We start from the raw sequence: 20,602 nt of genomic DNA, 5'->3' as shown, positions 1-20,602 counted from the left end.
TCGCGCAAGTGGTTCTCAAAACTGTCACTGTATATGATTATGTCATCCATGTACACGAAGCACAGCCTCCTCAGAAGACCTGCCAGGATAACATCAGCGGTTCTCTGCCAGACAGCAGGGCTGTTGGCCAGACCCATCGGCATTCTTTTCCATTCATAGTGCCCTGAGGGCGTGTTGAATGCCGTTTTCTCGGCATCTGCCGGATCCATTGCTATCTGCCAGAATCCCGCCGCCATGTCCACTACCGTGAAGTACCTGGCAGAGCCCAGCTGAGAAAGCGTCTCCTGTATATTGGGGATGGGGTATGGATCGATGCGAGTTACGGCATTTAGTTTGCGGTAGTCCACTACCAATCGATACGAGCCATCTGGCTTTTCCACCAATAGTGCTGGTGCTCCCCAGGGTGACTTTGAGTGTTCGACAATGCCGCGATCAATCAGGTCCTGCACCTGCCGCTCCATCTCCTCACGTTGGGAGTAAGGAATCCTGTACGCACGCTGGTAAACGGGCGATGAAGTGCCGGTTTCTATCCTGTGCTTTATAACGCCACAGCAGCCCAAATCCAGGTTGGACGCGGCGAATACCTCCGAGTAGTCGTTCAGCAAACCAGCCAGGGCCTCCCTCTCTCTGGATTTTACGTGAGAAAGATCGAACGACCCCTTTGGAGCAGCCGAAGGACTAGCATGCTCTACAGTTGCGAGTACCGTATCGGTGGGCTCACGTTTCTCTATCGCAGAGGTGAAGAAAGCCAATGGTTTGTTCTTGGGATGGTTCAGTGGCTGCTGGCTACAGTTAACCACCCGTAGGGGCACTCTGTGGGCGTCATTAACTGCGAGGCACGCGGCTGCCTTCAGGCCATTGCTGAGAGAGTCGACCGGCTCAAGCACTCCCACGGCGCCGCTCTCTACATCTGAAGGCACAAACGCGTACAAAATGTGCTCCGACCAAGGAAGGACGACCGCTTCATCGACCAGCCTGACGGCAACCCGCGAATATACCTTCTCCAATGATCCCACTGTTTGACGGGTGTCAATATCGCTAATGCGAATCTCAGCCCCTTTCCTGTTCAAAAACGGAACTTTTGAGCCGCCCGCATTAACCTCTTCCTCAGAGAATGAGACTACTACCTTCCCTTTTCTCAAAAAATCCTGCCCTAATATACCTGACACTCCGTCTGGCAGAGACACCGTGTCCGGGCATACGTAGCAGGGGTGCTCCAATGCAATTCCGCCGAGAGAGAAGTGTAACCGGTAGAGTCCACTTATGCCAAGAGGATCCCCCGTTATGCCTACAAATTTGGTTGCCATGCCACCAGACGCTTCCAACACCTCGCGGTCCCCCTTCCTTCGAAGCGTGTTAAAACTGCTCTCCTTAAGCAATGTCACCTTTGACCCCGTATCTATCAACAATTCCATGAAACAACCATTTAACTTGCAACGCACAACAGGGCATGCCTCGTCGGCCACACAAACTACCACCACCTCATCATCCACTGCTCCCTCCCCACGCTCCTCAGGCTGGGGAGGACTAACTAGTTTTTTGTCTCCGTATCTGGAGCCCCGCTGTAGGCTTGCTTAGGGCGTGTCTCGCCTACTTCTCTTTGTGGCTCCCCACGGCGCACGTTTTGGCAGAACCTGGCGATGTGTTCGCGACCCTGGCAAGCGAAGCATACGATTTCTTCAAAATCTCGCATACCGCGCCTGTAGCTTTGTGGCGGTCTCCGGTTTCCAGCGAATGGGCGCTGTTGAGCGCGCGCTTCAACCTGGCGTTCTACCTGCTGAGATAGCAGCTGTTCTAAGCGATCTAACCGCTCTGTCAAGAGAGCAACCTCAGGGTTGAGCACTGCTTTCTCTATGACGCGTACTCTCGCTGCGGCTGTCGTTAACGCCTCATTTTGTTCCTCATCCAATGCGGCCTCCACGGCTTGGTCGAAATTGCTCGGCTTGCGCGAGAGCACGAACCGGCGCACGGGGTCTTGCAGACCAGCCACGAACAAAGCGGTCATTTCCTCTTTAAGTATATCCTCCGCGTATTTCTTCTTTAGCTGGTCTCCTTCCTCCTCCCTGCTTAACGTATCGCGCGCTAAGCGCTGAAGCCGCGACGCAAACGTTCGCACGTCCTCCCCTACCATCTGTCCGGCGTCACGGAACCTCTGTACCCGTACGTGACGTGGTTCAGTGTCGAAATGCTCAAATGCGAGCTTCTTAAGTTCCGCAAATGATTCTGTGGATTTTACTTTTTCGTCTCGCCATGCAAAATCATGAGCAGCTCCTGCCATCTTACACCTCGCCATTCCCAGCATTTGAGCATCGGACCATCCCCCATTTTCCCAATCTCTTCTAGCATGGAAAAGAAATCGCAGATTGGAACCCCTGTCTTATCTCCCGTAAACGTCGGAATGACGCTTCCTAATGCCAGCATGCTTGCTCCGAGCGACGGCTGTGGAGTGGGAGCTCCCTCAGATACAGACATTTTTTTTTTCTCAAGCCCTCCAGTGCCTCAAGCCTCTCAAATGGGGGTAAAAGTCCCACAATCAGTCCCGTGATTCCCTTTTGATTACAATTTTGAAGTCATGAATGTCACAGCATTCAGGGGACATTTGCTTTTGAGACCCCACTTCTGACACCAGTGTGATGACCCCCATAATGCGCAGGTCCACACGGGACGGAGAGGCAAATAGACACCGCATGGCTCAGTTTAAACAAACCGATATATTCAATAATTATACATGATTAAGATTCAGAGGCTGGGGCGTCCGAGCTTACGTGCCGACGACTTCATGGGGGCGATGGAGTGGCTCCGGAGTTGGGCTCGAGCGGTTGCTGGCAGAAGCTGCACGCCGTCGGGCTTCGGCGCTGAAGGCCCTCTTGGCGAACGATGTCGTCCTGAGCGTCCTTCTTCCGTGGCGTGTCGATTTTTATATCCTCTTCTTCACACTCCCTAGGGTGAGGACGCCCACGCCGGAGGGGAAGGAGGGGGGCTAGGGCTTTCACTTGGGCGCACAAACATACCACCGCACTTATGGTCTCGCCCCCCTCACGTGTTGAGTCCGAGGGAAAGAAGGTTGTCTTCGAGGTAGCGCATAGCGTCGGCTGTGGTAAGGCGCGCTCTGGCCCGCTGACAGTTCCCGCGGGTCACCGGCCTCCGCTCTCCATCCATCAACTGACACTCGCTCCTCAAGATAAGGCTCGCTCTGGCCCGCTGACAGTTCCCGCGGGTCACCGGCCGGGAAAGTGGTCCCTTGTCCTGGGATGTGCTCGGGAGGCCTCCCCTGGAACCGCCACGGCAATTGGGGAGGATAAAGCCCGTTTCCCCGCGGCGGCGGCGGCGGGTCCGGTTGGGTCCGGTTGGGCTTAAACCCCTTCGTTCTGGTCGTCACTCTCAAAGAGCATGGCTGGGTAATTGATGATGCCGCTGTCATCTGAGTCTCCGTCTACGCCGCGCCGTCGAACGCGGAACCTCGTAGCACACACAAGGAACGTCACATCCCTTCAGTTCACGAGCAGCACATTTTGGCCCTCGATCTAAAGGGCACATTTGGTAACATCTCACGCGAAGCAATTCTTAAAGGCATATCCGATCATAACTGGGGCGAAAGACTTTTCCTATGCACGCTCATTTGCCACGCGACGCACAGCGACGACAGGCATAGACCAAACACGCTCCGAAGTTCGAGAAATGGTTCAAAAAGGCACGCCGCAGAGCTCTATCATATAACCCGTGCTATTCAATTTCGCGATGCTCAAGCTTGCTCAGCAACTCCAAACATTTCCCAGTATCGGAAATAAGTTGTATTCTGAAAATACAAGAATATGGATCACCAAGGGCTCCTTCGGTCAAAAAGAAACAACGGTACAGAAAGCAGCACAAGAAGTGGAAGATTTCGTCTTTAAAAGCGGTCTTTCCTACTCCCCAGAGAAGTCCGGACTAATACGGGCAATCCACGATACAGATGCACCGAGACCGATAAACTTTACGATAGATGGCCAGCCCATCAAAAAAGTGCAACTTCTCGGGATACTTGGACTTTGGCTTCAGGGCAACCTCAGGGCTTCTCACACCATTCGGAAGCTTTAAGCCGTCACTACTCAAACAACCCGCACGATTAGTCGTACCACCGACATCGCCAAGGCATGCGAAAAGAGGCCACGATGCAATAAGTCCAAGCGCTATTCCTCTGTAGAATAACGTAGGGACTAACTTTTTACAAGAGCACGAAACAGCAGGAGCAGCAGACTGACACCAACTTAAGAGCGGCCTACAAAGAGATTCTTAATCTTCCGCCTAGCACCTCAACAGAAAACTTCACGCTATTGGCCTTTTTGAACACATATTCCGAACTCCAGGAAGAATTCCTCACATCACAAACAACCCGGCTGCAACAAACACAATACGGGAGAGACCATAGGCAGCGATCTGTACGAGCTGCAGGCCATTTTCGAAAGCAACAAGCACAGCAAACCATGAGGCCAACCCAAAGTTAAGGATTGGGAGATATTCAAGAAGGACACCAAATTGGCTACTTCAGAACGAATAACCAGTTAAGAAGATTGGGCGGCCTCCATTCTCGTCCTTGAAGAAACGCTCACAAAAACGCGCTCCATAACTGAGGACCGCCGAACAGGTGACAACCCCCTTCTGCACCTTCGGGAAGCCAGACGTGGTTTTATAAAACGGTGGAAGAAACGAAGGCACAATCGGAAACTAAGAATTCGAATAGCCAAGCTTACTCTTCAAGCGGGCCAATAAGGATTGGACCTCGCTCGCATCACTTGCCTAATAAAGTGCAAATCCCTCAAATTTCACCTAGATTTTAAGGCTACGTAGAACCTCCTGCGCCGCCTAATTGACCCTCTGGAAGCGAAGACTGAACGACGCAGAAATTTGCATCGAGCCCTACACAGCTTTCAAGGCACGAATCACGAACTCGTGGATGAACTTATGCGTCGATATATCTGCACCGCGAAGGATCCAGAAGCCTGCAATAAGGATTACCGGGGTGAACTGAACGAATACCTACATAGAGACCTCACTTTAGATGAAACCATAGCAGCACTAGCGTACATGCACTTAGGCACAGCCCCGCGACAGCAAAAAATTACGGCCAGACTTTTGGCCAACCGCGTCACGGAGGCTCGGAAGCAACGTACGGATTCCATCAACAAATGCTGGCGCACGGGCAAATTTCACACCCACGGAAAACAGCTAATGTACACTTTATTGACGAACTAGAAAAGAAAACCAGGTTTGAAAGCCTGCGCCTCATACCCCTCATGTCTTGTCGAGGCAAACAGAAAGAAAAGGCAGCTCATGCGTGTCTCTCCCAACTATATTCAGGAACACCAGGTACTGCCACACACGAAGTTTGGATTCAGTACACACTTACTCACCCATGATGTGCTTCTGCAACTCAAACGCGAAGTCATCGATCCCACACTCAGAAACAGAAACAGAGCTCTTCTAACCCTCGACCTCAATGGCGAGTTTGATAAGGTCAAGCACTCCACAATCGTCAACAACCTCCACAGTACTAACTGTGGCCAGAAAGTCTACTCGTACATCTGCGATTTCCTTACAGACAGAACCGTCAACATAAGTACCGGTACAAAACAAATTACGCAAGTGAAGATGGACACGTGAGGCACTCCGCAAGAGGCAGTACAATCCCCACTTCTGTTCAACATTGCACTCTCAAATTTTCCACCCCTTCTCAATAAGGAACAGGGCATATGCTACGCCCTGTACGCTGATGATATAGCCATCTGGACACCCACGCGAAGTATGGCAATGATTGAAAGATCCACTACTAACAGCGGCAACAACAGTTCAGAATTATGCACAGGAGTGTGGACTAACGGGCTCTGCCGGCGAATCTAAAATCATAGTTTTCCGTCATCGCAATAATCACTACACCATCAGCATGCACGTCGACAACTCACCGATCAAATGAGTTCAGATCCTCAAGATACTTGTTCTGTACATGAATAACAGCGGCAAAAACCTCCACACCCTGAAGAAACTCAAGCTCGTGAGCCAGCAAGTCGCCAGGATAACGACGCGGAAATCAGAGATGTGAGAAGATACTGTGCGCCTAGTGCAGGCTTTCGTCATAAGCTGCGTCATCTACTAAGCACCCTTCCTCCACCTCAAGACGCTTGACATCAAGAACCTCGACGTCACAATCTGAACAGCCTGCAGGAAGGCCCTCGTCCTCCCTCTTGCGACATGGATTGACCGGCTCTCATGACTGAGCGTCCACATCACAATAGACTAGATGATAGCAGCACACCTCACGGCGCAAGTGCTACGGCTCTCCACTAATCGGATTGGACAACAAGTCCTCAGTGATTTATACATCAATTTCCCCGATAGCTAGACACTAAAAACGGCCTCCCAGCCTCGTGGAGAGGAAAACTCAATGCAGCGCCACTACCCAGGAATATACACCCCAATTTCTCCAGTCAAGACTACAAGCACGAGCCGAAGCTGTGAAAAGACATTACCGCGGGCGCTAGGGCGTGTTCTATGTCGATGCTGAGGGTCCCGAGCAGGGAGTTACGGTCACCGCGGTATTGCACCAAAGTAAAACAATGGACGAACTAGTGCTGGCTATCCAAAACATACTGGCTGCTGATGAAGTGGCTATTGCTCTAGCTGCAACACACACTACCTCGGGATACATTTATAGAGATTAACAGACACCGTATCACAATTACATCAGGGGCAGGATCACACCCCTAGCCGCTAAACCCCTACAAGACAGCTACAACCGTGGCTACTAACCCACACATAAACAGATAATATGTCTACCAGGTCACCAGAGCATTTCAGGAAATGATAGCGCACGTGCCTCAGCCCGAGCATTTCTCCCCTGGGCACCCATTACGGATGTCGTGGAACCTCCTACCGCACTACTAACTTACATCGACATAAGTCAGCACTTGCGATTATCCCGTTGGGTCTACTGTCCGCCGGCTAACACACTGTACAAAGGGAAGGAACTAGATTTCCGAAAGCTACAAACCAACTCTTACAACAACCCACGAGGACTGCAGATCCGGAGTAATTTGACTCACAAAGCAAGTTCCACGGAGAGAAGGCAGGCCTGTAACATATGGCATGGGCCTGCCAACAAAATCAGGCGGTCACTATTATTACCCACCTAGCGAAGAAGGGGTGGAACGCAGCTCGGACCAGCTGGGACGAAAAGAGTCAAAAAGAACTCATTTAAAGAACCCGGACAGCAGCCTACGCCAAGGAGGTTCCGGCCTGACACCAACAATCGCCGCTACAACCTCCTAAACAATTTCATTATATTATTTACACCACCACCCTCCGCAGACAAAAGCCAGCTACGTCCTTCTCAGGTGTGTAGGCAAGGCAGCTGACATACAAACCCTGGATTCTAAATACTTCCTAGAGAAACTAGAAAGAAATAAAATCAAATTAGCTCCAGTACCAAAACATATGTTCAATAATTATTGGTGGCTCAGCTCAACTATGCCAGGATATACGTAGGGAGAAGTACGTTTCTCTATCTGAGCTTCTTGTTCCTGTTGACTGGTATCTCCCATAGGCTCCATCTCGGCGGCTATGCGCCGTCTAAAACGCTCAGCAGCCTGGCATCTCCATTTGGCAAGCCGTTCCTCTCTCTGTTCGGGAGTCTCTGGTGCTCTCCTCGCCTCTTCACGCTAATTCTCTCGTTGTTTTGTAGCCAGGTGCCAGGCGACAACCTCAGGATCAGAAGAGTTAATCTTCTCTTGTCTATATCGCCGTTTAGCAGCGGCTGGACTCTCCTCTGCATCCATTCCAAACGTGATACAGCCGCCATTACATCGCCTTTCATACGAAATGCTGCGCATGCGACGCGCGCTTCGGGTTATTGAGCGGAGAGGCGGCAACGAAAGCGCGGCGCCCTAATGAGGTCTCTCTGATTACCATATAATCAGCGCATGCGCAGAACTGCGCATCCACGTGATGTCAGGAGTGGCTCCGACGATGGAGTGGGATCGCGGCCGCGGTAACGGCGGAGCGCACGCTGCACCTGCGCTCCTTTACGGTTGCCATGGTAACGATTCATGCGCAAAACTCGCCCCTTGCGGACCACCGCGAAATGCTCGACTGGTAGCCAAGTGCAGCTCTCGCTATATAAATGTCCACACCGGCAGGCGTAAAGCAAGAATTTCAGACCTATGCCAGTGACTTGCCATCTCATCCAGTGCGGTTTATGTCGACGCCGCGGAATACCCGGACTACAATAAATACGAGGTTGTAGCGAGAAATTCCGATTTATCCCCATGCTCGCTGCTTCCGCAACATTCGGCTCTCCAGCGGCGGCGCAAACCGCCGCTGTTGCTCTTGCCATACGCTATGCGACGCGCAAAGACGCAGCGCTCATGGGATCATGTATTTACAGCAAGCCTTGCAAAACTTCTTGCGAGGATGCGTCGTAAGACACGTCCTTCGACTCATGGTAATCTACCCCTCCATAAGCACCACCAGATTACGTGGACACCTGGTCCCGAGGGACTATAAGGAAATGAAAGGGCGCACGCTTTAGCTCGAGCACTAGTCGACCGAGCACAGCCATCCACCGCATTCTAATTCATCCTTAGTCCCTCCACATACAACGAACACTTAGAGTTCCAATGTCTCATGCGCTGAAAATAGACTCTGCTTCACAGAGACCCGACCGCGGCGGCTGTGTTTTTATGGAGGCAAAACGCTAAAGCGCACGTGTGCTGTGCGAAGTCAGCGCACGTTAAAGATGCCCAGATGGTCGAAATTATTCCGGAGCCCTCGACTACGGCACCTCTTTCTTCCTTTCTTCTTTCACTCCCTCCTTTATCCATTCCCTTACGGCCCGGTTCAGGTGTACAACGATATATGAGACAGATACTGTGCCATTTCTGTTCCCCAAAAACAAATTATTATTATTATTATTATTCACACAAAATTAGGCACACAGGACGCTATCTCCTGGCATCACATACCACCGAACACTTTCCCTCGTCTCCACAAACTTCACCTCATCCACCCAACAATACAGAACAAAATCTTTTACCCTCGCACGCGGCCTGCCGAAGCGCTCCTACTCACGACGCCAGTCGCCATCTGTCGGCGCGCCCGGCACGTTGGTCAGAGGGCGGGCTGGTCCAGCGGCACGTAGAATACGTGTTAACGTTTTTTTCGCTAACATCGCTGATGCACTCCGTCAAATGACGTATGTGGGTGTGTGCTGTGCATCAATACTCATATTTCTCTAGGCCGTTTTACGGTTATCTGACACACATTGTTACACATTTCTGCACACATATCCGAGGGTAGTCCACCAGGTAGGGTGCAGATTGGAAACAGGTACATACAAGCATATATCTGCGGTGGCGGGTCGTTTGTTGCCTCCTTTTACGTACGCTACCATCTATAATAATTTTATGCATCAGAATGTACATGTACTGATTTGACTCGATGGTGCAGTGATGTGCAATCGGTAACCAGCTGTAGACCGAAGGTTGTCCAGGCGAAGAGCGTGTTTTCGATCACCAGTACGTCTTCAACAACCGTGCGCTGAGCTTGCTATTGCTTCTGTCAAACACATTTCGTGCACGGGGATATAAGCACGACCGCTACCAATTTGGGTTTCTATTTCCGCCTGTCTCTCAGAGAGATAGGCGTGGTAAAGGGCTGACCGTAGTATCCCTCTGCTGTTGATACCTGCCTGAATCACAGCAACATATTCACAATTTTATTACATTCTGTGACAATTGGCCAAGCAGCTACGTGACGCTCTCACACGCGCCGAGAGCTTCCGATTAAAATAAACTCGACTTTGGGCCGCAGAATTCGTGAAAGCTGGCCTTTCTGCTGATATTGATTGAATCTTACATAAATTAAGCTTATATTCGTTTTTATTACAAGATAACAAACCATGGCAAAAATTATTTTCTGTTAGCCCTGCGACTCGGTTGAGCTCACAACGATAATTTGTTGGTGTAGCTGGCGCACCACTTAGCTGGCGACAAGAAAGCCCTTTTTGTGGTGGACGCTTTATGGCCGGCAAAAAGGATTAGGAGTGCATTGGAATTAAAATTGCATGCTAGATGTGCACATAATGCTTGATACTGACCAAAAAGGTTTTCTATGTAATGGACCCCCAAGACGGTAGCGATATAAGTGCGAGCACGTGCTAGGCGCTGGCCCAAATAACGTGAATGTAGAAATTAATCTCAAGATTAACACATCTATTTTATTCTTTTGATAACGCAAAGATCTCATGCATTAAAACCGCTCTGGGGAAGTATGGTGGACAAAGATTTTCTAGCGCCCGCAGGACAGTAATTCAAAGCTATATGCAGGCGCGGCCACGAAGCTGCCGCAGTCCCGCAGTTGCCAGTGAAACGTCCGCCAGTCGGCGAAAAATGGCCGCACACAAGAGTGGCTCTTGATTCTGGTGTCTACGCTGACGCATGCTCATGATGCCAAGCCCCCAACACTCTTCCACATATTGTGGGGAAGCGAGGCGAAACCGAAGCACTCACAGGCACAGTACACGTCATTTGAGCGCTGGGAGGCGATGCTGACCAGCGATCGTATCGAGTGCCAAAGAGCCCTTATAAAACAGGTCCGTCTGAAAGCTCAAGCCAGTGGTGCCCTGGAATGAGGACCCCATCCACAAGCCTCAAAAAACTTTCCTCTAATTTTAATCATCAAAGTTTGCCTGCCTGCCTGCCTGCCTGCCTGCCAGCCAGTGCCTGCCTGCCTGCCTGCCAGCCAGTGCCTGCCTGGCCTGCTTGGCCTGCCTGGCCTGCCTGCCTGCCTGCCAGTGCCTGCCAGTGCCTGCCTGGCCTGCCTGGCCTGCCTGGCCTGCCTGCCTGCCTGCCTACCTGCCTGCCTGCCTGCCTGCCTGCCTGCCCTGCCTGCCTGCCTGCCTGCCTGCCCTGCCTGCCTGCCCTGCCTGCCTGCCTGCCTGCCTGCCTGCCTGCCTGCCTGCCTGCGAGCTCAGTCCTGCGCCTTACTAAGCCCCTAGGTAGAGGCCCGGTACAGGCAGTGGCTGTCGCAATAATGAACTAAAATTACACGGAACCATAAAAACGGTTGATGAGCCTCTGAGCCTGTTGAGATGCGATGAAGAGATCGGTGCGTAAGCGCTCCGCCGGCAGCATCAGCGACTACATTGCCAGGCAGACCGCAGTGGCCAGGAGCCAAGATTATGTTTGCCTGAGTGCGATCGGCGGAACTGAAAGTAGTTGTAGTAGTACGTGCGTTTATTAAAATAATAATAAAAAGGAAGGAAAAGATTTTTGCTAGCCTCGACATCTGCCAGCGATACAGAAGCACCTGAGCCGGGGCAGCGGAAATAAAGTATAGCAGGCAGAATTGAGAAATTAAAGGAAAGTGGTGAGCGGGGAATTGGAAGTTGAAAATTGGTTTTCTGGGAAAGGAAATGGCGCAGTGTCTGTCTTACATATCCGCGGACACCTGAACCGCGCCGTAAGGGAAGGGAAAAAGGAGGAACTGATAGAAGAAAGGAAGAAAGGTGCCGTAGTGGAGGGCTCTGGAATAATTTCGACCACCTGGGGATCTTGAACTTGCACTGACATCGCACAAAACAGGAGCTTGACTGACTGCTTGATTGAACCACTTTTATTTCGATCAGGAAAGACGTTTCTCAACGCCCGCGGCACGCAGGCCTCGTAGACGGGGTGTTGCGCGTCCACTGTTATAGGCTGGCTGGCAGTCCTTGACAGGTAGCGGCCTCTTTCGCCAGATGGATGGCGGTGCGCTTGAGCTCAGGGTCCAGCCTTCTTAGCAGGGTCTCCCAGGTTCCTCTACTATAAATATTTATGCCCGCCCTGGGAGAATTTGGTCACTCCCAACTTATGCAGTCGTGCGTCCCTCTCGCCCCACAGTCTGTGCATCGATGATGCGACCTCAGCTGTAGGTACACGTGGTAAAGTCTTACCTGGTTCATAAATGTATTGTTTTGTTGCCGCCACGTGAGAGCTTTTCTATTATTTAATTTTGGGTCTGTTGGGCTACCAGCCTATGTCCCCATTTTTAATGATCAACAATTTCCCCCTAATTTTGCAGGCGCTCCTCTTTCCCCCAGTACTCCGTGGGCTTTACAGTTAAACGGAATTAGAAAACTAGGGTTAGCTCGTGAGGCGGCTCATTACAGCGGACGGCGGCGTGTTCGGGTGCCCAAATTAAATAGATTTTCCTATCCAGCGGTTGTTTGCTAGGGACCTTGGCCGCTTCCGGTGAGATCCTGCCTGCCTTTTGTGTTTCGCCTCCATCGAAACGAGGCCGCCGCGGTCGGGTTCGAAACCGGGGCACAAAAATGGTTTTTAGAGGAAGGAAATGGCACAGTATCTGTCTCACATCTCGGTGGGAATAGAAGCCACGCCGTAAGTAAAGGGATAAAGGAGGGACTAAGAGAGTAATAATTGGTTTTGGGGGAAACGAAATGGCACAGTATCTGCCTCATATAACGGCGGACACCGGAGCCGCGCAGTAAGAGAAGAGATAAAGGAGGCAGTGAAAGAAGTAGTAGGAAGAGGGGCCGTAGTAGAGGGCTCCGGAGTAATTTCGACCACCTGGGGATTTTTAACGTGAAGTGGAATCGCACAGCACACGTGCGCCTTAGCGTTTTGCCTCCATAAAAACGCAGCCGCCGTGGTCGGGTTATAAGCCGCAATCTTCGAATCAGTAGCCGAGCGCTCTAACCACTGAGCCACCGCGGCGGGAAGGGACTAACAGAAGAAAGCAAGAACGAGGTGCCGTAGTGGAGGGCTCCAGAATAATTTCGACCGCCTGGGGATCTTAACGTGCACTAACATCGCACAGCACACGGGCGCCTTTGCGATTCGTCTCAAGTATACCCGAATCGCACCTTAAAAACCGGAAGCGGCCGCTTTTGAATCAGTAGCCGACCAGTAGCCGAGGGCGCTCGGCTACTGATCTGGAGTACCCGGGTTCGAACCCGACCACGGCGGCCGCGTACGGGTTCTCAATCTTACTCCGTGTGGCAGGTGCGCGGCACTTCACCAATAGGCCGCAGCGTTCATAGAGTGGCCAACCTCTCCCGATCAATCGCTAATTTAACCGTTAATTTAAGGCCCGTGGTCGCCGAGCCATCCAAGCTGGCCAGTCGACTTGCATATCCTGCAAGGACAATCCAATGCATCGCGAGACCCCTCGCACCAGGAATAAATCCAGTTCATCAAAGTCAGGGTCACGCTCCCAAAAGCTGGACTCCTCATGTCATCCCCAGCGCCCTGCCAACACTCATCGGAAGACCGAGCTGCCAGAAAGACACCTGCACCTTGTGTAAATCCCATTGACGAGGAGCTACAGGCCTAAAGGTGGAGGCAAGCCACCTCTCCTTCCTAATCCTTACCCTCTGATACCTCTCCTCCCCCACACCATTCCACACAATCCTGTATAATTTGCACATCCTCTCATATCAGTCCTCCCCCACTCCGTCCCACACAAACCGCCTGATTCCGATCACAAAGCTTCTCATCAAACCCACTCCTCCCTAGCGGACCTATCTCTCCACCCAATCCCCCGCCCGCAAAAAAGAAACGCACAATGGAATCGCCATAGGTCACCCAAAACGATGACAGGAAACTAGAAGAAAAACTGAACGCAAAATTAAAAGAAATGGAGGCGCGCTTTAAAGCAAAATAACATCATAGGTCAGACCGCTCACCGATTTGAACACCAGATAGAACAGCTGTTCACCAGAATGATGCATGTGCTGGAAATGCGCATAGCAGCTTCACACCCCTCACCATCACCAGAAGAGCTCTCTCTCGACCCGGGTCTCAACTCGCTTCTAATAGCATGCTTGCCTGCCGCTACCTCAAGCCCAATGCCATCTGTCCTTGTCGCCAGGCACGCATGCAAGCCACACCACAACCTTGTCGCGCATCACGCGCCACCCGAACCACGTCCCACGGATCCCTGCCCACCTGGCGCCTTCACAAGTGATTGTGCCTCCGAGACGGACGTGACTGACATTGAAGGAGGTGCTATTCTTGCGGAGCTTAAACAGCGTGCCCCATCCAACACCGACAATATCCTCAGCCCTATTGCTTCCTTCCCATTCCTACACCTACATCCAGGACGTGTGCCCTCTGTTCCAAGCCAGCGCGGTCCCAACGCCACAGTGGGCTCGCTTTTGCAGACAGGCGGTACACCCCGTCGCCCGCTTCGACTACTTCTTTGCAAAGCAGCCCGTACCCCATGCAGCAGACCTCAAACGCCTTGCCGTCCGCAGTAGTTTCGCCGTCGCCAGCGGCCGAGGCATCGCCTTCACTTAAACGGCTGCGGTTTCCACACGCCATCCACTTCGCCCGCGCACATCGCACATCTCCTGTAAATCCCCACGCGGCTGCACTTTCTATATTGCCAACTTAAACCCAACTGCCAGCCCCACCAGTAGGCCTTACGACTGGAGCACGCCCAGCTCACCTCCAGTTGTTCAATGACTTTCCCGCCTGTTCCTTGCGTCATCATCCTCATCTTTTGGCTCCTATAGCCCTTTGCGAAGCAGCCTGGCTCGACCTCCCGAGCTCGTTTCTCCCGCCCGACGAGTTTCGCGGACTCTGACCTGAACTTCACTGCCATGAAGAACCTTGCAGATAGCGTTTTATTTTTATTTTATCGCCCGTCGCGCTAGGGTGGGGGCCACCTGTAGCGGCGCTTGCATCGCCAGCGGCACTGATGAAGACGAATCTGGTAGCGCGACCTCGCTCGCGCAAAACAGAACACATTCAGCAACCGGCCTGGCCAGTAACGTCGACAGCCCGCTCCGCAGGCTCACCAGCCGCGGCTACAGGAACCTCCAATAAATGTGGACCACATTCAAGAGCAGTCAGAGTGGTCCTCCTGGCCCTCCGCACGTCTTTCTCTCATGGTGTTAAGGAAATTTAAAACTCTATGGACATCAGCAGTGAAGCCGTTGCTTCTGCGGTGTCGCAAAGGATTCCGACCGACGGCTAGGGGCGACTGGGAGATGGATAGCTCTTTTTGCGTTCATTGACTGGTTTTTCATTAAAGTTGTTTTTGTGTCTTTACGCGCCGCAACCTGGTTGATCAATCGATCACCCAAATTACTGGTTACTTCAACAAATGCCGAGTGAAGGGCGCCCTGCCTCAGTCTTGGCGCCATGCCCAAATAATATTTATCCCCAAACTAAAGAAACCCATCAATAACCAACCTCCTCCCAATCTCCTTCACTTCGTGTCTCGAGAAACTTTTTGAACACGCCATGCTGGAGAGAATCACACAACACATAATGGAAAACGACCTTTAGACTCACAGCATGGTGGGTGTCACGGCTTCGGTGATCCCGCGAAGTTATCACCGAGTCATGACAATAGGTGGTTGGCCGTTCGATGCCCGGCGTAGCCGGTAAGCAAACGTAGTGAATGAGATAGGGACGTGTTGGGAGGTAACAACAGCCAAACAACGTGTATCACATCGATGCTAGGAATACTACAGCTTTGACAAAAAAGTAATGAAAATTTTACAAAACAATTACAGCAGTCTTATGGAAAAACACACATTGCAATAAGTACACTGAATTAAGTTACACATTGGATTAAGAAATAGTTTACAGAGATCCCGGCGATAGTTGTAAAGGAAGTTCAGAAGGTGAGCGAACATACAGTCGACCGGGGAGCAAGGCGGCAGTCCATTCAGAAAGGCACAGGCTGGGCGACTTCAGGAATGCGGTGCCGCGGCTCGGAGTCCCGCGAGCATGTGTGGCAGCTTTCTCTCCGCGGAGCGCACTGAAGCTTGTCCCCATCCGACCCCTTCTTAAAGGCTTCGGTCGGTAGCGGACGAAGCACCCGGTGTTAAAAAAAGCACACACCAAAAACGCACCAAGTATTTCAGACACAAAAGTCACGTAGACCCCCTGAGCGCGCCGAGGGCGCGCAGATGACAGGGGCGGTCAAGAATGTCAATCCTCAGATGCCTTCAGTCAAGAGCTGACAGCCGGACAATCTATCCAAACGCGACCCCGGCGGGCGTGTCTGAAACACTAATCCCTTCATATCGAGGGAGGTGAGCCAGCCCTCACTCCTTTATAGACATCCCAAGCATCCCGTACCCTCCCGCACCTGCAGTGCGAAGGAGTTGCACCACTACCAGAAACTACCAACGAAATGGCGTGCACGTACACGTGTTCTTTCGCAGACACAGAGGCTGCATCGACATACATATTTGTAAAGAAACGCGGACACATCAATTTTATATAAACATAAGTGAAATCGATGCCGCCTCTTGTGTGACACGGCCCCCCCACTTTCGGAATATTATCACATAGCGCGCAGGCCTATAAACAATTAAAAATGCATAACGCAACATAACGCCTTATATAAACCTAGCACACACGTCAAGTCAGCATAAGTAGGTACATAATAGCTGAATATTTAACAGTGCAAATGAGTACCACGCGAAATCTTTACACTCTGCTAAGAAAATTAGCCCCAACGTTGTCCTTGACCTTTATGTACTATACATGGAACTGGTACTCTTGAAGCAGCAAGCTTCGGCGCAGGACTCGGCTGTTTAGCTGTTTTGCTCGTTGGATGTAGCTCAGTGGTTGGTGGTCCGTTTGAACTAAAAATGCACCCCGTACAAGTAGGTGGCAAACTTCCGCACCCTCAAAACTAACGCTAAGCACTCTCTCTCAATTTTCCTGTATGCTGCTTCCCTGTGGAGCAATTTTCTGCTCGCGTAAGCCACCGGGTGGAGCATTCCATAAAGCTGCTGCATAAGTACCGCGCCAAGGCTGGTATCAGATGCATCCGTGCGTAGCACAAATTGTTTGGCGAAGTCTGGGAGCCGCAGTATCGGCGGGCTCGCGACACGACCCTTGAGCTCTTCGAAGGCTTCCTGATGAGCCGGCGTCCACCTTGTGATGTTCTTCTCACCCTTCCTCGTCAGTTGGGTGAGTGGATCGCTTAATCTGGCATAGTCGGGAATGAAGTCCCGGTAATACCCAGACAAGCCTAGGAATGCGCGTACTTGACGCTTGATTCGAGGGATTGGCGCCGCTTGAATTTTGTCGAGCGTCTTACCGAGTGGTGCCAGTCCACCTCGGCTAATACGATGCCCAAGGAACTCGATATTTTCCATCCCGAACTGGCATTTGTTTGGTCGTACCGTCAGGCCAGCCGCCTCGATTCTCGCAAACAGTTGCCTCTAGCAAACAGAGATGCTCCTCCCACGTAGCACTGACAACTAGCACATCATAATAGTGCTGCACTCCGGGAATGCCTTCTACCACTCGTTGCATCAATTTGGAAAATACTGCCGGGGCTGTCTTTATGCCGAGCGGCATAAAACGGAATTGAAAGAGTCCCGATGTTGTTGAAGACGCCATCTTGGTCTTGGACTCTTAAGTCAACGGAATTTTTCAATAGCCTTTGACAAAGTCTACCTTTGAGAAGTATCTCTTCTCTCCAGCTGTAGCGAAGACAGCGTCCACTCTGGGCATGGGCTCAGAATCAGCAACGAGGACGTCGTGCCTGCGTCGACAACCAATAGAAAGCCGATTCGTGCCGTCTGGATTCTTCACCAAGAGGACCGGTGAATTGTAGGGTGATGTTGACATCTCGATTATTCCAAGCCGCTCCATCTGCTGCACCTCTCTTTCTACGCCTTCCCTCGTCGCAAATTGAAGTGAGTATTGATTTACATGAACCAGAGTGCGGATAGTGAGCTCTAACCGGCACTCGGCCCAGTCCGTCTTGCCCGGGACGTCGGAGAAAATGCGAGAGTGTTCTGGAATCACCTCTCGCAGCTGCCTCTGTTCATTTCACCAGAAATCTTCACATCTCCCTCGTCGTCTGACCGTTCAAACGCAGGAACAGGAATGGCCCCATCGCCGTCGGATTCTGTGACGCTGCAGATTGCGTGGCACACCCGTTCGACTGGCCCGCTTACCCGCTCTTCGTATCTTTTAAGCAGGTTGGCGTGGAAAATCTTCTTCCCCCCGGCTGTCTCGATGATGTAGTCGGCTTCTTTTTCTCCCTGATCTCGAAGAGCCCCTTCCACGGAAGCAACAGCTTGTTGTGGTCGGTAGGCAGCAAAATTAGGACCTTGTCTCCCGGATTAAACAGCCTTTCTATGGTTTTCCGGTTGTACGCCTTTGCGTAGCGTGCCCCGGCATTTCCGAGCTCCTCATGCGCTAGCTTGCAGGTTTCCTCCAGTCGATTTCGGAGGTCGAACACATGCTGATACGTCGTTTTCGCTTCCTCGTCGAGGTGATGGTTTGTCCAAAGCTCCTTTAAAATGGCCAGGGTTCCCCTCACGTGTCGTCCGTACAAAAGCTCGAAAGGCGAAAAACCCAAACTTGCCTGTGGGACCTCCCTGTATGTGAAGAGCAACGGTGCCAGGTAGCGGTCCCAGTTTCTCGGCTTTTCGGCGCACATTCTCTTCAACAGAAATACCCAACAGAAATACCCAAATAATATGGAAAAATCTAAATGAACTGCTAAACCGTTTTCCCCAATACAAAGGCCCCACCGAAATAACAATAAACAATGATGTACTACGTGATAAAGAATTAGCTGAAGCCTTTAACCATTTTTTCATAAACGTGGTTTCGAATTCTTGCTCGCTCTCAAGGTCTTGACCTTTAGCGACGAGTGCTGTAGTCAGGAACCCTAACACACTTTTTTTAGATCCAAATTCTGAAAGTGAAATCTACACAGTGTTTGTTTCACTTAGTAACAGCCATGCCACTGACATAGATAATATTCAAATAACCCCAGTTAAATATCCTCTTGACCTAATTTTACCACAACTCAGTCACGTATATAATCTTGCCCTCTCAACAGGCGTCTTCTCTGACAGAATGCAGTTATCTAAAGTTATTGCTGTGTTTAAATCCGGTGACAAAAATTCTTTATCTAACTACCGCCCGATTTCTATTTTGCCGGTTTTTTCAAAAGGCTTAGAAAAGATAATACATCTCCGAATAACAAAGTTCGCCAATAAGTTTAATCTTATCAGTACCTCTCAGTTTGGCTTTCGTAAAGGCCGTTCTACCGAGACTGCTCTTTTAGCGCAAAAAGAAATAATCCTCAAAGCATTTGAAGAAAGAGAAATAGCTGCTGGCCTGTATATTGATTTTTCGAAGGCATTCGACAGCCTGCACCACACAACACTACTAAAAAAATTAGAATTGTATGGCATACGAGGAACTGCACTACAACTAATAACGTCATACATGCAAAAGCGGAAGGAATGTGTAACAATCGGAAACTACATGTCAACCTACAAAACAATTAATGCAGGCGTACCTCAAGGGAGCATCCTGGGGCCCTTGTTATTTAATTTCTACATCAATGATATCACAAGGATCCCTACAGCAGCAAAATTTGTAATCTATGCTGATTACGCTACTTTGTTGTTTCGAGGCAATAGTTATGACTCCCTGGAAAATAATATTAGGAACTCTCTGAATTATTTACATTCTTGGAGTGTCGCAAATTCGCTGCAGATTAACAGCAAGAAAACAAAAGTCGTTATCTTCACTCCAAGGCAGTCATCAGCGCAACGTAATAATTTAACCTTCGGTGACACAGCAATAGAAGTCGTGGATACAATAAAAATACTTGGTGTAGATTTTCATAAACACATGTTATGGGACACTCACGTTAACAATATTGTTTCCCGAATTGCCAAAAGCGTCGGCTTACTAGAGAAATTCAAATATTTTCTACCGACCCCAATTAAGTTACTTTTTTTCAATGCATTGATTCAGTCACATGTAAACTACTTTTTTCTGGTATGGGGAAGCACAACATTTACAAATTTACAACAGATTCACACGCTACAAAAAAAAAGCAGTTCGCCTTATCGCAGGGGCAGATCCTTATGCACACACTGGAAGCCTGTTTACGCAATTCAAAGTACTTTCTGTGCATCGGCTTTACTCTTATATTTTAGCCAAAAGATATAAACAGGATGTCCAAAACAATGAGGACCTCATTCAAACCATATCAAATCTAATTTTAAGAGAAGGTAGACCAACATCGCGGTCACCTGAATTTTGGAAAATTCCATTCATACGCACAACCATCAGCCGTCAAATGCTCGAAAATTCACTTCCAACTTTGTTAAATTATCTCCATAAACATGATATTAATATCCGAAGTGTTAGTGATGGTTATGCTCGCTAGAATTGTATAATGATGTTTTTCTTTTCTCAGGTGTATTCTGCTGGTCTTGATGTGATGGGGATATCTTATTGTTGTGTAAAATGCAATTTTTTCTTTTCAGACAAGTAGGTCTTGACTCACTTTCTATGTGTGTATGTCCTCGTGACTTTGCTGCTATACATGTAAATGTGCAACTGCTGTATGCCTTGTAAATGGGGGCTCGAACCATGTCAAGTGATATGTTTTCACTTTTGTTCGAGTCCCTTTCTGCCTCGACGAAATAAAGTTCAATTTCAACATCAATTTCAGGGTGCCATTGAATTTCTCGACCATCCCGTTCGCCATAGGGTGATACGGCCTGGTACGCAGCTGGCGTATGGAGAGAAGTCGGGCCACCTCCTTCATTAGGTCAGAA

At 50.3% G+C, this 20,602-nt stretch overlaps 1 long non-coding RNA gene across 1 annotated transcript in view; it reads right to left on the bottom strand.

The window, feature by feature from the left end:
• The window catches only part of LOC144097561 (uncharacterized), a 447,599-nt gene that overhangs the window by 88,936 nt on the left and 338,061 nt on the right, over nucleotides 1-20,602 (bottom strand). The window lies entirely within an intron of this gene.

The sequence above is a fragment of the Amblyomma americanum genome, chromosome 7 (genome assembly GCF_052857255.1).
Source record: "Amblyomma americanum isolate KBUSLIRL-KWMA chromosome 7, ASM5285725v1, whole genome shotgun sequence".
In the NCBI taxonomy this organism is placed as follows: domain Eukaryota; kingdom Metazoa; phylum Arthropoda; class Arachnida; order Ixodida; family Ixodidae; genus Amblyomma; species Amblyomma americanum.
Note: the sequence above shows the minus strand (reverse complement) of the source record. Positions and strands in the feature narration are given on the sequence as shown.